The 17,695-nt window shown below is 37.4% G+C and overlaps 1 long non-coding RNA gene across 1 annotated transcript; it reads right to left on the bottom strand.

Annotated features, from left to right (window-relative positions):
- Positions 1-6,045: 6,045 nt before the first annotated feature.
- LOC149815632 (uncharacterized) lies at positions 6,046-16,408 on the bottom strand. The gene is made up of 4 exons (XR_016427939.1): positions 16,229-16,408; positions 8,220-8,318; positions 6,404-6,475; positions 6,046-6,275 (listed from the first exon to the last, which is right to left on the bottom strand). It is a non-coding gene; the product is annotated as an uncharacterized LOC149815632 (long non-coding RNA).
- Between the last annotated feature and the right edge of the window lie 1,287 nt (positions 16,409-17,695).

The raw sequence follows: 17,695 nt of genomic DNA, 5'->3' as shown, positions 1-17,695 counted from the left end.
TTACAAATTCCTGAAAATAGCTGGTGGATTGATTCTGGTGCTACTGTTCATATTTCCAACTGTCTACAGTTGTTCCTGAGCAGAAGGGAACCAACAATGCATGAGAAAAGCATCTATTCGGGAAACAAGATGCGTTCACATGTGAAGGGTGTTGGAACCTGCAGGATTACTCTGGATACGGGCGTAGTTTTAGATCTTCATGATGTCTTTTATATTCCATTGTATAGTAGAAACTTAATTTCAATTTCAAAGTTGGATAAATTTGGATATTGTTTTAAGTTTGAAAATTCCAAATTGTTCATATTCAGAAATTTAATTGAAATTGGTTCTGCATCTGTTTATGATGGTTTATATAGATTGAATGTGAAGATCCAAACTGAGGAGTCTTTGACTTCTGAATACGCATTAGTTGGAAATAAATGTAGCATGATGAATGATAAATCTTACATGCTTTGGCATCGAAAGTTGGGTCATATCTCTGAAAAGAGAATAAAGAGACTTGTAAATGAAGGGATCTTGCAATCTCTAGATTTTACTGACAATGACCCATGTATTGATTGCATAAAGGCTAAGCATACAAACACATATAAAGAGGGTGTCAAACACAGTAGTGAGATATTAGAAATAGTCCATACGGATGTATGTGAACCATTTTCTCCCTATTACACAGGCGAAAAATATTTTGTCACCTTTATTGATGACTATTCTCGGTATATGTATCTCTACTTGATTTTCGAAAAATCTGATGTTTTTCAGATGTTTAAGGAATTTAAGAAAGAAGTAGAGAAACAAACCGATAAGGTTATTAAAATAGTCAGGTCTGATAGAGGTGGCGAATATTATGGTAGATTTACTGAGATGGGGCAAAGGGAAGGACCATTAGCGCGATTTTTTAAAGAGGAAGACATTGTGACTCAATATACCATGCCTAGTAGTACCTATCAGAATGATGTAGCTGAAAGAAGAAATCGTACGCTTAAAGAAATGGTCAGGGCTATATTGAATTATTCAACACTTCCCATAAAGTTGTGGGGTGAAGCCTTAAGGACTGCTGTGCATATTTTGAATAAGGTTCCTACGAAATCTGTGTCTAAAACTCCTTACGAGCTGTGGACAGGTAGGAAACCATCACTGTCTTATATGCACATATGAGGATGTCCTGCATAGGCTAAACTGTATAACCCCCACATTAAAGCCTTTGATCCAAGAACAACCAATAGATATTTCATTGGTTATCCAGAAAGATCAAAAGGGTCCAGGTTTTATTGCCCATCTCACGCACCATAGATTGTTGAAACGGATAAGGCTAAATTCCTAGAAGATGGTTCAGTAGGATTGAGTGCACTTCAAAGCATTGGTTTTGAGGAAATACAGGATCCAGTTTCATCACCTGTTAAGGAAAACATCGAAAGATACCACATTGTTATTTCTAATGATGGTGTGGTTGATCATTTGATTGTTAATGTACAAATCCAAAGTGAACCTATTGTGGACAATGCGGAAGAGTACGAACAGGATAATCAGGTTCAATTTGAGCCTGAGGAACGACCTGTTTGGAGATCCACAAGGATTAGGAGATCTACCATACATCCTGATTATGTGGTGTACCTTCAGGAGCCTGGTGATTTCATAGATATGGATGATGACCCGTTGACTTTTATGGAAGCTGTTGAAAGCAAACAATCTTTGCACTGGATTGAAGCCATGAAAGAAGAGTTAGACTCTATGGCTAAAAATCAAGTGTGGGATCTTGTCACGTTACCTAAAGGAGTAAAGCCCGTAGGGTGTAAATGGGTCTTTAAAACCAAGAAAGACTCCAAAGGTAACATAGAGAGACATAAAGCAAGATTGGTTGCTAAAGGATTCACCCAGATGGAGGGCATTGACTATAATGAGACATTTTCTCCTGTCTCAACTAAGGAGTCAATGAGTATTATTCTGGCCCTCGTAGCTCATTATGACTTAGAGCTACATCAGATGGATGTGAAAACAGCGTTCCCAAATGGGGATCTGAATGAAGAGGTATACATGGAACAACCTCTTGGTTTCTCTGAAAATGATTGTTTGGTTTGTAAGCTTAACAAATCAATATATGGACTTAAACAGGCCTCCCGACAGTGGTATATTAAATTTTCTCAAGTCATTGTGACTTTCAAGTTTACAGAAAACATTATTGATCAATGTATATACCTTAAGGAAAGTGGGAGTAAGTTCATTATAATGATGTTGTATGTGGACGACATTTTACTTGCAACCAACGATATAAAGTTGCTTTCAGAGACAAAACAGTTTCTTGCATCATATTTTGATATGAAAGATATGGGTGAGGTTGCCTATGTTCTTGGCATTGAGATTCGTCGAGACCGAGCAAAAGGATTTCTAGGCCTCTCCCAAAGATCCTATATAGAAAAGGTGTTAAAGCGATATGGGATGGAGAATTGTTCTCCTACTTCTACACCCATATCAAAAGGTGACAAGCTGAGCCTAAAGGATTGTCCACAGAACGATATTGACAAAGCACAGTTGAGTGCTTATCCATATGCATCAGTTGTTGGCAGCTTGCAGTATGCGCAGACATGTTCTCGACCAGATATTTCTTTTGCAGTAGGGGTACTTGGCAGATTTCAGTCTAATCCAGGTTTACCCCATTGGAAGGCTGCCAAGAAAGTCTTGTGGTACTTGCAAGGGACAAAAGACTATATGTTAACATATCATAAAGTCGATCACCTCGAGGTCATTGGCTACTCAGATGCGGATTTAGGAGGATGCCTTGATAGTAGAAAGTCTAGTACTGGGTACGTCTTCTTACTTGTTGGGGGAGCGATCTCTTGGAGGAGTAGAAAGCATACGACCACTGCTGCCCACACCATGGAGGCAGAATTCATTGCATTGTACGAGACTACTTCGCAGGCTATATGGTTAAAGAACTTCATATCACAGTTAAAGGTGGTTGATTCCATTGGGAAGCCACTGAAGGTCTACTGTGATAATGAAGCTGTGGTGTCCTTTTCGAACAACAACAAAAGTACTACGTCATGCAATCATATGGAATTGAAGTATTTTGTTGTTAAAGAAAGGACGGAGAATCATTTAGTGCATATTGTCAATATTGGTACCAAAGAGATGATCGTTGATCCTCTTACTAAAGGGCTAGCACCGGGATTATATTCCGAACATGTAATGAGGATGGGATTGTTAAACTCTTTTTGACATATGCATATAAATAAAGTGATCACTTTCAGTCTTTTGATTCTCATTATGGTTGTTGTTAATCTCATAAGGATTAGAGATTCAACTAAGGACCTTTAGAATAGAATATAAAGGTCATTCTATTCATCAAGTTATTCCCATAAGGTTTTCTGGTTAGAGGGTTTATCGTCGGAACAAGTGGGAGAATGTTGGGTTAAACCACCACGTTGGTGGTGGTTACCCACGATGTGGGTAACGCTTCCCACATAAATTTTGTTCCTTCCGTTAAACCCATTACCGAATAAAAGGGAAACGGTTGTTAAACCGTTTCCATTCGGTGTTTATAAAGAGGGTTTCATAAGCAACCCAAAATGTGCGAAAATACAGAAGTTCAAGGAGGGAAGAGGTCGACTTACCGTCCGCATACAGTGGTCTGCGCTTGTGGTGGCTGCGGACAGGCTGAGTTGAAGAACGCCCTTCTCCGTTAATGGCCGCCTCATGTACGCTCTGTTTTCTGTTTGTTATGCAGGGCCACCGCCATACAAGAACTCTGATTGTGCCGTCGTCGGAAAACCCCAGACAGTCCCTACACAACAGGCCTTATCGAGTGTCCTGATCCGAGTCAGATCGGGTATCCTGACCCGGTTGCAGGCTCGATCCAAACCCGTTTTGGGTGGATTGGGTCTCCGTTACATCACGTGTCGGGCCTGATCCACAAACTGAATCCATTAGGGAACTGGGTGGATCGGATCAGGACCCGGTCCATTGGTCAGGAGTGGATCATGATCCATTTGAGATATCTGGTCTGGGTTTAACCCGATCAAAGATCTGGATCCAAGCCGGATGTTTTATGGATCAGATCTGGGTTTGGACCAGGTCTGGTTCTTTGATTAGACCCGTATCTGACTTGGACCGGGTCAGGCCTCGCCTGAGGCCTTTCTCTCTCAATCGACCTGCTGCCGCCCCTTATGGAGCTCGATCTCTTCCAGGTGGCGAGCGAGATTAACCCTCTCCTTGACCTCTCTCTCTCTCTCTCTCTCTCTCTCTCTCTCTCTCTCTCTCTCTCTCTCTCTCTCTCGACCTCTGCCCCATCCCATATGCATGCCCCTCACCTTGAAGGGGCCATCGGATATCACCCCTTGTTGACTACAATAAACTCCAACTTCAAAGATGTTTCCCCACCTGCCACCAATTAGAGCGATTTTGTCCACCACTACCATCAACAAATCCCTCTTTTGAACTCCCTATTAGCCTTTATCTCTGTAATCTCACTCCAGAGTTTGACGACCACTAGGACTCGATTCTACCCACTTCTCTGGCCACTCTAGTGAGTATTCACCCTTATTCCTCCTCCTCCTTACCTCTGTTTAAATGCTAAATTAGTGGTCAATGTTTCCATTGGTCCTTGTCTTTTTTAGTTTACAATGTTTATAAACTAGCAACGAGATGAGTTCCATGCTGAATGGCTATTAGATTATAAAGCTCTTTTGTATTTTTTTTGTGGAATGCAATTTCTGCTTTGTTATCCTCTATCTCATCTTCTGTTGGGGTGTTCATACTAGTTTTTATGTTTTCAGCTACAACTCTTGTTAAGGTTGACTGATTATTCATGAAAATTTTAATATTTTTATGTTATCCTGAACCTATATGTGCATGGTGTCAAAGCCTTACATGGTGGTCAGGATGGCGATGTGCTTGGACCTCATAGTTCAAGCATTGTTCTTCTGGCTATTTTATATAATTTTAGCTCACGTAATTTGCAATTTAAGATTTTCTTGAGGATTACTTGATGAAAATTTTCTTTGTATTTTGGTAGCTTCAAAACCCAAAAAAAAAGAAACCTAGGGATTTCTCTCTGGAAAACACGTATTGATATGTGTAAATTTGAAAAAATCTCTATCCTTCTCTTTGCAAGTTCTTTGCAATTTACGTAAAAGTTTCAACTTTTACAAGGTTACCATGTTGACATTAGTTGAATTAATACATAAAAAGAAAGGTATTTATTTTGAATAATCTGATGACCTGGAGGATTCGGATAGGCCATTCAAGTTATTGAAGCAAATCAATAATTCATGGTGCCATTTCTTTTCTCTATTCAGTTTTTCAATTACCATGAAATTAATTTATTTTCTTTACCTTCACTTCTAAGAATTATTATTTCTACGTGTACTGATGTGCATTTCTTCTTTTGTTAATATTCAGGACATGATTGTTAATATACAACCAACCAAGGCAGTTCGTGTTCAAGCACAGTCTTTAAAACTTGAGTATTTTGAAAAAGGTTGTTCAGCTGAATCCAAATAACGAAGAACTATTGCTTCATTTGGCGAAGGCTTATAGAAATTGGGATAGCAATTCAGTCCTTGCCGAAAGATGAGAGATATAATGATGCAGCGTCCCGATGACTGAAAGGTCCGGAAGAGTTTTGGCTTGCCTGACAAAGTGAAATCTCAAGATTTAAAACATCTAACATGAGGAAAATGTGTGTTCTTGCTAACCAAGCTTTATCTGCTACATCTAGGAAGCTATGTACGCAGGTCTACTATTTTTAACATGTCTAGAAGTGTAATCAATTTTAATGTCAATATGAATACGAGAGTATCATGTTGGGCTACCAGATTGTGCCTCTTGTTTATAGCTAGTAGACTAATATCAACAAAACAAGCCATTAGCTTTTTGATGTGTAAATATGTCGCCATAGTGGGGTTATCTATCCAGCTAATAAATTAGAACGAGATATATGGTCAGCAACAGCTGCAAGTATCATCATGATCATTGGTATTGAAATTGGTATCATCATGATCATCGGTATTGAAATCACTGTGCACAAATCAAGCCCACAATGTGGGAGATCACTTGCTCTACCAAGCAAGAAAACCCATGGAATTGTCTATAAAGTCGGTTCAATTTAACTGTCGATGGCATAAATAGCACCAAGAGCAACTGCAATGGTGATGAAACTGATTCATTCTAAAATGAGAGAACCCATAACTTGATAAAACTAGAAGAAAGAAAGAGCAACTGCAATGGATGAATAGCACCAAGATAAATTTTTTCAAAACAGCAGCAACAGGAGCACCTACCTCCTGCATTCATAAAAAAAATCATGAATAGCACCAAGATCAAGTTTTTCAACGCCTTTTCGTACAATAAAAAATGCATTCTTACAAAAAACCAGATTTTCATTATAACAAATTAAAAGTTAATCACATACCTTACTATTATGCAACACCGTTTCTATTGTACATCATGGATATCCATCTTCATGCATGTCCACATTCATCATCTGAGTAATTTGACATAAAAAAAGTCATTCAAACAAGAAAAAACGTAAGTTCGTAACTACAGTTAAGAATTATTTAAAATATATAATCTATGACCTGTTTTTTAAATGTTAAGACAATTCCTTTTATCATGCTGTCTCCTTACAAATGTGACAAATTTGTGGTTTTTCACCAATATCTGCAGAAGTGTTTCTAAAAAATGTACAAATTATATCAATGATCATAACAAAAGATAAAATTCTACCAAAAGTAACTATAACAATAATTAAATTAGTAATTAATTACTCTAATTTAATGATGAGGTTGCACCTTTGTGCATTGTGATCATGCAAACCACAAGTTGAACATCTCTTAGCATGCTTACTTTGACGGATTCTGGATAAGATTCTTTTACCACATTCCTTAGAACGCACTAGATCACGATATCTCAAAACAATGTCATTATCAACTAAATCATCAGTGGAACACAACACCTTCATGCTTTCATCTTTACTACATATGTTGTTGTCATTAATACTGACATTCTCATCACTATCATGAGACTGAATCTTAATTTGTGGCAAGTCATTTAATGTCTCTTTCAAGAGATATGAGTAGTAGTCATAACCATGTTCACACTCTATTGCATCACTAATATATTTGTTTGCCTTCAACAAAAGCACATGCTTTTTCATGATTGTAGATGATTTGCTCAATAACGGTGAACAACCTAAATGATGTATGGCATCACGCTTTGCATTCTTTGTTCATCTTTTGAGGATCTACTTAGAAGGTAGTTCATGAATATGTTTCATGTAAAAAATAGAAAACATGTGACAACATACAATGTCGGATGATTCTCATAAACGACAGTGACATCTTAATTCTTGTGTACTTTTGTCATATGTAACGATGTACTCTTTTTCAATAAAATGACATTTTATCTAATCTCTTATCGCATGTGTTACTTTATATGTTTTAACTTCAACTGCACTTCCAAGCTTTGCAAAACAACTGAAAGCTTTCAAATATTTATCCTTTATTTTCAAAAACATTATTGGAGTGAAGATTCCTCGCAAATGACACTCTATTATGCTACATATTTGAATGGAAAGATTTCTTAGTGCAACATCCTACCTTTGTACAAACAAGTGCAATGGAGCATGTGCATCAACCCATTTCTTAAACAAGTTATTTATAATCTCGTTGCGTTGAGATGTAGACATTCCTGTCGTAAATGTATTGTTGCAATATGCTGAAGCTCATGCAGCGCTGTCTTCCCAAAGGTTCATAATCCACTTACTATTTTGCATATCAGGATACAAAGATATTATCTCATACCATCTAGCATCAAATTTTTTAATTGTTTTTGAATTGTAAAACCATGCATCTCAATGCATTTTAAAATCTGAACCAGCATCAAAAATCCAATTATAAACACAAGAGCATCCCGTGTTCGAGTGACTTTATAAGTTCTGTATTTGCATAAAATTCAGCAAAAACTCTAGTAGCCTATGAAAAGGAAAACGTGTTATGAAAGAGAATCCACTACCTACAATGCTCCTTTGTGTCCCCTAATAAAAGGAAAACGTGTTATGAAAGAGAATCCACTACCTACAATGCTCCTTTGTGTCCCCTAATATGTATCCAATGTCTGCAGAAAATCCTATTATTGTGACCTAATTTCCAGGACACATTTTTCTGGTTAAAAAAGAATTCCTTATAAAGCTTTAGAAATATTCCAAGGCATAAATTTCCATAACTCACTGCTATACAGATCATGAGAGTCCCAAGGAAAATAAACGGCCGCCTTCTACTATATTTTGACTTGCATTTATCACTCCAAATACCAGCACATGGTTGAACCTGTGCAGTATATCCCAAGAAATAAATAAGCACCCATGCAGTTTGATATAATAAAGGTAAACAATCCAAGAATTAAAGATAAAACTGCCAACATATCCATAATATCAGTAATGTACACAAGATGATTACTAACAAATCAATAATTTGTTTACAATGAGTTTACATAAAGAAATGACGGTGCAAAATCACAAATCAAAATTGTTAGCCTTTCCATACTGATGTCAGATCAATTTGGCCAGCAACAGATTCAGATGCAACAAACATACATGAAAAATCAGTGAAACAAAAGTATTGCCAATCAGGAAAATTAGAAACTTACTGAGAGCCAACCAGATGCTATATGAGGACAGTCCAGTATATGATCTTTGAACAGAAACATGTGCTTCACAAGATAAACTATAGAAGTCAAATATGCAGGGTCTAGTTGGCAAATCACTCAATAGACAAAAGCGAGATTTTCGTCGTTTGTGGATCACTTGGATAAATGCAGTATCCCGCGAGAATGGGGTACCCTATAGTCGATTAATACATGATCTGCGCAAGAGGCAGCTCCTTCTTAATCGTAAAATACTTGCACAAATAGCTATATCAAATAAGAATTGCCTTTACATGATATCATCAAATAAGGAGATTGATTGGGAGGAGTGCAACGGAATAATTTAAGCGAAACAGAGTTTCCCAGAGAATTTCCCCCGAGAAGGTGGAGTAAAAATAACAATGTAAAGGAAAATTAAATGTAGTAGCTATGTCACATGGGTGCGGGTGCGGGGATTCGGCACTTCCAAAAAACCCGGGTGCGGGGGTGTGGCAGGGGCAAAAATGTAAATATATATATATATATATATATATATATATATATATATATATATAATCCACTACTCAATATGTTCAAATTCAATTAGAACTATAGTTTTCTATAAAAAAAAAATGTACATGAACAAACAACATATTTCACGATTTCTGGTGTGAATGTTACTATCACGGTATAATCATCTGGAAAAACCAATATCCAGTAAAGCATAGCACAGTACCATAGTGTATCTAAGAAAATAAGCCCCTTGACCCACGTGTGCCAAAAATACCTACAAATTCCCTATGTTATAGAATATCCATAAACACGCATAGATTTACCTTCTAATAATTAGGGGTGTGATCAGTTACAATCTATATTGCAAATCACAACATATGTTTTAATACTTAAAAAGATAACTCCTCGACATTTCATGTTCATCACATTTTAGGTAGCATAAAATCTCATACTATCTCGACCAATATAACTCCTACTTGCATCCAAATGTACAACACCATTCATTACACAGTTATGATGGGATAAGAACTAAGCAAGTGAGAACAATTAATAAAACATATCCTTTGCTGTAATGCAGGTGTTGCAGACAGATTTTCGACCATGGATAAAAAAGCAAACTCGCAGTCATACACAACTATACTTTGAGATACAAAAGAGAACACCGATTAGTTGAGGCAAATCGCAAACATTTTTTCAATTTTAATTTAGGATAACTAAATCGCAGATTTCTATTCATGGATTTCATACAAGAAGAAAAAAAACGTTTTGTTGCCAGTACTCAGTCCGTGATTTCAATCTTCGAGTTTTTTTGGGGGGGGTCCATAGCAGCCGAAATCCCCAAATCTGCCGATTTGGGGTTTACGGCAGCCCTTAAAACTCCTCTTTTGATTTGGGGTTCAAAGCAACCGAAACCCCTAAATCTGCCGATTTGGGGTTTTCGGCAGCCATTAAAACCCCTCTTTTTTTCTTTCAAAATCCTTTATATTTGGGGTGTGTTACAACCCATTGCAAACTTGAAACAAAATACACCCACAACAATCGTAGTAAACCCTACCTGTGAATCGCGGATTCCCGATTTCTTTCTGATTTCCTCTTTCGACTATCGTGAATCCAAAGGAGTCCCCTCGCCATCGTGCTCGTGTGAGCCGTGTGCCTTTTCACCAAATGGTGCAAGAAAGAAAGGAAAACGAGAGGGAGAGAAGTAGGGGAAGGAAGATAACGAGTGAGAGAGACAGGTAACGAGTGAGAGAGGAAGAGGATGGGGGGTTTAGAAGAGTGCGTAAGAGAGGGGCAAAACAGAAGGGAGATGGGGGTCGTGGGGAGTGGGGGTTGGTTACCCCAACACTCTAGCGGCTGCGCAACACCCCCTCCCTTTTCATAGGGCAAAAAATTAAAAAAAAAATCCAAAAAAATGGACCAAAATGACCCTGGGTGCGGTCAACTCACCCAGGGTCGGGTTGACCGCACCCACACCCGCGTCGAGTCGCGTCGACGCAGGTGTGGCACCCTGCTAGCCGAATCCCTGTTACATAGTGTAGTAGGAATGAACGAACCCATTTCTTTATTGAAATGGGGGTCTTCTTCCCCCATTCTTTCTTTTCTCTTCCGACACAGTAATCGAATATGGGCTCCGGATTTCACGAACAAAGCATCACATCAATTTGAGTTATGATTTGAGTTCTGATTTGATTGAAGAGTGGTCCTATTTCTTTCTATTTTTTTCTGGTTCTAGTGCCAGTAGTTCTAGAGATCGACTCGGCTCTCTCAAATTGTTTCTCATTATTAAGAAAAGGTAACAAAGATAAAATACGAGCTTGTTTTATAGCAATAGTAATTAATCGTTGTTGTTTCAAGGTCAATCTATTCACTCACCTAGGTAATATTTTTCCTTGTTCACTAATAAATCGACTAATTAAACTTGTGTTTCTATAATCAATTCGATCCCCCAACCCAATTGGGGCCAAATGCCTACGAAAAGATTGCTTGGATTTACGAAAAGGTCGCTTGAATTTATCCATGGTTTATTCCTTATCTCTAAAATACCATTTCTTCATTCATCTCGGATCCGCCAAAAATGGTTTTTGATTTGCTCCTAGATATGTTATATGTAATTCCTTCTTGTTCCTTTGAATATTGGCACACACAACGCATTCAATCTATTTCTTTATCTCCCCGTGAATCATATGTTTGTAACAATAGGGACAGAATTTCTTCAATTCCAATCGACCAGGTGTATTGTGTCGATTCTTTTAAGTAATATATCTGGAAATGCCTGGTGATTCCTTCTTCTTATTGGCACCATTTCGGACACAACTGGTACATTCCAAAATAACCGTAACTATGTGATTTTTACCCTTGGGCATAAACCTCCTTTGTATTTTGGATTCCCTCAACTCTTTCTTCTTCAATCCGAAGAAGAAGAAAGGAGAAAGGAAAAAAATAGAAGTTGCTAACTGGAAATCCAATTATGAAAGATTTCATTACAAGTTGCAATCAATAGAATAGAGTAATGTGTAATACAACTATTTACTACAATTCAATTACTATTCCTAATCCCAGTATTTTATTTCAATATCATTTAATTTAAGTATCTTATTTAATCTTAAATATCCAAACCTAGATCCGCATTTCTATTTCTGCTCTCCCCATATTTATTCTACCACGAATCAGAGTTTTGTCGAGGTTCAATTCACTTTTATTCTTTCTATTTTCCTACTCAACTAAAGTAAATGGAGGGGCTTTTTAACAAACAGAGAATTTATTGCTATTGTTAGCCAACATCTTCTTCATTCCTTACCACATCGATAACTAGAATGAAAAAAAGAGAATGTCAACGCATCTGGGAATAAACGATTGATCTCTATCAATAGACCTGCTAAAGAACCAAACCATAGAGTAGTTAGCACAGGCACCACGAAAAGGTATGTTTTGATATTTTGCATTGAAATTCCTCCTTCTTTATTTAACACATATATGATCAGATATTATATATATATATAGTTGTAGATCACTTGTATTTGTACGCGGAATCCCTAACTAAAATGGATATGTACAATGATCCGGTAGATGAGATACTCCTGTCCCTGAGTTAAAAAAAAAAGTAAGTGCCCCGTTCCGCTCTTTCTTTTTTTGTTCCTGATCATTGCCAATAAATACTCATTCTTTTATACGTTGTATTTCACCTTGGATTTCATATATACATAATTCTAACTCTTTTATTTTATTTATGTTATGAGGCCAAAAAGAAAAAATGGCAAGAGAAATGTATATAGATAGAAGAAATAACGATGTGGAAAAGAAGACAGGGATTCTCTACAATAACACTGTACAACAATTGAAAGGGATGTAGCACAGTTTGGTAGCGCGTTTGTTTTGGGTACAAAATGTCACGGGTTTAAATCATGTCATCCCTACCTATTACTTATCTTATGGGCAGTAACATGGGATCAATTAAAATTGGGGATGGCATAATCATTAGACAGAGAATAGTTGTTCGGTCATTGTTGTAGACGTTCTCTCTCTCTCTCAATACATACATACGTACAGTGCGTCTATTCTAGAACTAAACCTAGATACTTTATTGTGGTACACATTCATTTGCCAAGATCTTATATCCAAAAGCCAAAACTAACCCTTGATCAAGTTCGTTACAAATTTTGTCCTGCTAATATACTACTTTAGCGTGCTAAGGTTGGCTCCAACACAATAATTTGGGTTGAATATGACATGCTGATCTTCATCAACTGTATGCTTTGATTTTTTATCATCTTGGAAAATGAACCTTGCAGTATGTTAGCAATGACTGAAGTAAAGATTCTAGAATTGTAAAGAAATTATGCTAGACAATCCAAAAGGTTAGATCTAGAATTTGTACATTAAACAAAAAGTGCACCACATGATTGATAATTATCAAGAATATTGAATGAGGAGGAGAAAGCTTCAACAACAGGCAGGTTCTCTGTAATCACATTCCAGAAGACTTCATTTAATATGTACATTAGGGTGTAGTTATTTACCGAAAGAACATTTATGAGCCTGAAAAGTATAAGAACACTAGTGGAGCCCTTTAGTATCTAACATTAACTCAACCAAATTTTGGTATATATACTTTTATACAAATTCTCCATAAATCCTGCAACCTTTTGCATGATATGCCACATGCACAACCGATGCAATGTATTTGAAAATACCTCTTTTATTGTTGCAAATATTGTTGGATCTGAATCAGTAATAATCGATACTAGAGGTAGACCACCCATTGCTCTGAACCATTTTTGAAAAATCCAAAAAAAGAAAATTATTTTTTTGTCTACAAGTAACGCACATTCAAAGATGATCAACTGATTATGATGGTTAATTTTAGTGAATGGAGTAAAGGGCATCAAATAATTGTTTGTTTTATATGTTGTGTCAAATACATCTCCCAAATAATAATAATCTTCACGTGATCTAGCATCAGCCCAAAAAAATTGTCGATATCTCCATTGTCATCAACCAAAATAGCATAGAAAAAATCTGCATTTTCTTCCTTCTTTTTCATAAAATATTGTAATGCAATTTGGTAATCTTTGCCATGATATTTTTTTTTCTCCTTTCCAATATGCACCCTAAGTTGGTCTTTAGTAAAACAAATATTTTTTAGGCAAACAAATTCATCATTTGAGAAGTTTTCAAACCATTTTTTCTCTATGAATTTATAGCATTTTTCTCAGGCATGTTGATTCTTTTTGTTGACTTGTGCATATTTATTTTAGATGGAGGATGCAATACATGATTGTATCCCAATCGAATAGTTTAAACAATCCACTTCTTTTTATTGGAGCATAATTGAACGGTCATTATTGCTTTACAACCACATCTCGTAATAACCTTTTCCTTATCTAACTTGCATGTTGGTCTCTTATAGCCTTTCTTTGTATATGCAAATTATCTCCAAACAAACTTTTTTTTTTGGTGATGTATTTTAATATCAAAGCCACCCATTCTAGCATACCTACAGTAGAACTCACGTGCATTCACATCGCTCTCAAATTCCATGCCCTTATTAGGCATATACTCCAACAGCACACTTGGCACATATTCTTTACTTAATTCATTTTTCACATCACCACTTTCATTTGCATCGATAGGTGTAAAACCAACATCATCTTCTTTTATCTAATTCTATCACAAATTCTTTATCAACATCGACATTCAAACACATATCTACGTTCTCACAATTGCCGACATCGTCACCATTGTTTGTACTGTTAACAGACATGTCCAGCTTTCTTTCCACATTAATATTTGTAGAACACAAACTTTTGTCCATGTCTTCACCTTTCTTCAACCTAATAAGCATGCAATCACCCAAAAATTGATAAGCAAACAACAAAAATTTACAAACAAAAAGTCATAGAATAAATGAAACAACAATGAGCTATGTCACAGGGATTCGGCCAGACATGTGCCGCACCCACGTCGACGCGACGCGACGCAGGTGCGGGTGCTGCACCCGGTGCGGTCAACGCACCCAGGGTCATTTTGGTCTATTTTTTTTATTTTTTTTTAAATTTTGCCCTGTGAAATGGGCTTCGAAATTTAAATTTTTTTTTCTTAACGGAACCAATGCGCGCCACGTAAGACGACTCTTCATCAAGCTTCTCAATCGAATGCAGATACGTCAACATAAATCTGACAACCTAATAAGTGTGTGGGAAACCCCGAGTTTTATAATAATGGTTTTTGCAGAGTTGTGGGCCCCCAGTCACATGGGCAACTGAAAGCCCCCTGTTCACGTGACCATTTAATCCAGGGCCTTCCGTGAAGGGCTCTATGTTGGCCAGGAGGAGGTGGGACGGATGAAGGATTTGACTTGAACGGTCCGAGACCCAAGGGCGCATTCATGATTGACGGGCATCCCAAGCACATTGTAAGGTCGCTTTCGCCTCCACAACTTGATGCAGACTGTCGTAAAAACATGAACAGCCCTTAGCCAGTTAGCCCTCTCCAGTAGTTATAGAAAGACCAACATTAACCTTTTATGTATAAAGTATTACAAGGAAAAAGAATATAATAATAGTAGTAAGGTAAAGCAGTAGGGATGGGGAGGAGATTACATCAGTAAAGTATTCTTCGACAAAGAATTATTGTTTGGTGGGGGAATGTGGGAAGAGTGTGGGTGCCCTATGAAATGGACCTGCATCGGGGGAACCCCAAGACCCCCTTGATATATATATATATATATATATATATATATATATATATATATATATATATATATATATATATATATATTACATTTTTGCCCCTGCCGCACCCCCGCACCCAGGTTTTTTGGAAGTGCCGAATCCCCGCACCCGCACCCATGTGACATAGACAATGAGGAATATGTTTCAAATAGCTATATAAAAGTGCAAAAAATGACACTTGCAGTAATGGTAGGTGGCACAAAACCAACAAGGTTGGACCTAGTATGCAAGATAGCACGATGCCTTTTTACATAGTTGTGAACAATACAAACTGCATGCTCTGAGAGCAGTGAACATGCCAGAAGTTAGTGATAGATGATCTAATCTAAAGGATGTAGCAAAAGAACCAACAGTCATATTTGTCCAGTGAAACTCTAGAGGAATCAAGAATAAGAACTAATGCTTAGGGCGATATTACAAGTCTAAAAGTCTAAAACAAACTTGACTAACTTTGTGCCTTCCATCCACAATTTGAAGAAGCAAAGGGAAAACAACAAAAAAATCAGAAAATGTGAGGAAATATTGAATGCAGGAAATAATCATGATATAGTAATTGCCCTAAAATACAGCAAAGGCAAAATATCACACACATAAATTATAAATAACTCTTTAAAAAGAAACCAAATGCAATGTAACAACTAAGCAATAGCAGAGCACCTAACATAATAAGAAACATAAAACAACTAAAAATCCCAAAGACATTGAAAACCTAAAGTCACTAACTGCAAAAACAAGGAATATCAAATGTGACGATAATGGTTTCAGATATGACTATAATGGTTTCAAAAATCACAAAAATTTCTAGTGTTTTTTAAAGAGTCTGTACTTCAGCAGATAATGGTTTCAGATATATAGCCAAAAGGGAGGCTTACATGCCACAGATCTACCTTTGAGGTAACGCCCCACACAAGAGAATTCATCTGTGGTTTGAGAACTCCTACATTGAGTTTTCTTTATCATCTTCTTCAGAACATCGTCATTCAACCACCAAAAAAAGAGAGGTCGATTGAGAAAGAGATGGCTCAGGCGAGTTCATCTTGTCATCTTAAAAAAAACAGAGGTAGAGAGAGGGCTTAGGCGAGCCCGGCTCGCCTGATGCTGGAGAGAGAATGTTGCAAAGAGAGGGTAAAGGGCGTTGAGGGGGGTCCTCGGCGACGCGCCATCTCGTTTTAAGGGGAGAAAGGTCGATTGAGAGAGAGAGAGAGGCCTCAGGCGAGGCCCGGCTCGCCTGATAATGGAGAGAGATGGAGGGGGGGATAGGGTTGCAGGGAGAGAGAGACATAAAGGGCACACCTGATTTGATGGGTGCTCGGCGACGCTCCGGCCTCCGAAAGTTGCAGCGAAGGAGAGGCGAGGTGAGGCTGAGGGTGACGGTGAGGGAGAGGAGAGGAGGGTAGAGATTCGAAGGGTGAAAAGGGGAGCTTTAAATGCCCCTAACGCCCTTTTCCGTGGTCGTTGGATTTAAACGAGATGCCAAGAGATTATGTTAGGCATGAACTTTATATATATATATATATATATATATATATATATATATATATATATATATATATATATATATATATATATATATATATATATATATATATATATATATATATATATATATATATATAAAAGAACTGAATATATTGGGTTTCAGTTTTCGTTAAGACTCGTTAGGTTTTATAGTATGAAGTGTTTTAGGATAAATTTGAACCATTAGATGTGTTTATCATGCTTGATTTATTAAGGATCGACTCTTAAATCATGTTTTTTTGACGAAAAAATATATTTGTATGAGACGGGAAATTTGATGTCTTTATAGACATTGATTTTTTTATCACCAAAAAAAACCTGTCTATACAGTTCAGATTCTGGCAATCTAAACAAAACCCATAGATCACATATATGGTGTTAGATGCTTGAAAAATAATAATAAAAAAAACTAACAAGAAAAGAGAGCATAATTAGGCATTACTTTTTAAATGAAACAAAATAAAGGAGTAGATGGTCCATGTGTACAACAATAGTTGGACAAAAAGGAAATAAGTTTAGACAATGTGGTGTCAGTGCCAGGGGTGGCAATCGTGTCGGGTTGGCGGGTTGGTGGGTCGACCCGACGGGTTGACGGGTCGGCATACCTCAACCCGAACTCGACCCGTTTATTAAACGGGTCGGCTGTGGCAAACACAAACCCGGCCCGTTTAATAAACGGGTAAGCCGACACGACCCGCCAACCCATTTAATAATGGGTTGGGTCGGGTAAACGGGTTCTCAGGTTCGCGGGTCAGGTTGACGGGTCGGGTTGACGGGTCGGGTTGACGGGTCGGGTTGACGGGTTGACCCACCCGCCTAAC

The sequence above is a fragment of the Nuphar pumila genome, chromosome 15 (assembly GCF_984573655.1).
Source record: "Nuphar pumila chromosome 15, dmNupPumi1.hap1.1, whole genome shotgun sequence".
In the NCBI taxonomy this organism is placed as follows: Eukaryota; Viridiplantae; Streptophyta; class Magnoliopsida; order Nymphaeales; family Nymphaeaceae; genus Nuphar; species Nuphar pumila.
This window is presented reverse-complemented; position numbering and strand designations above follow the sequence as displayed.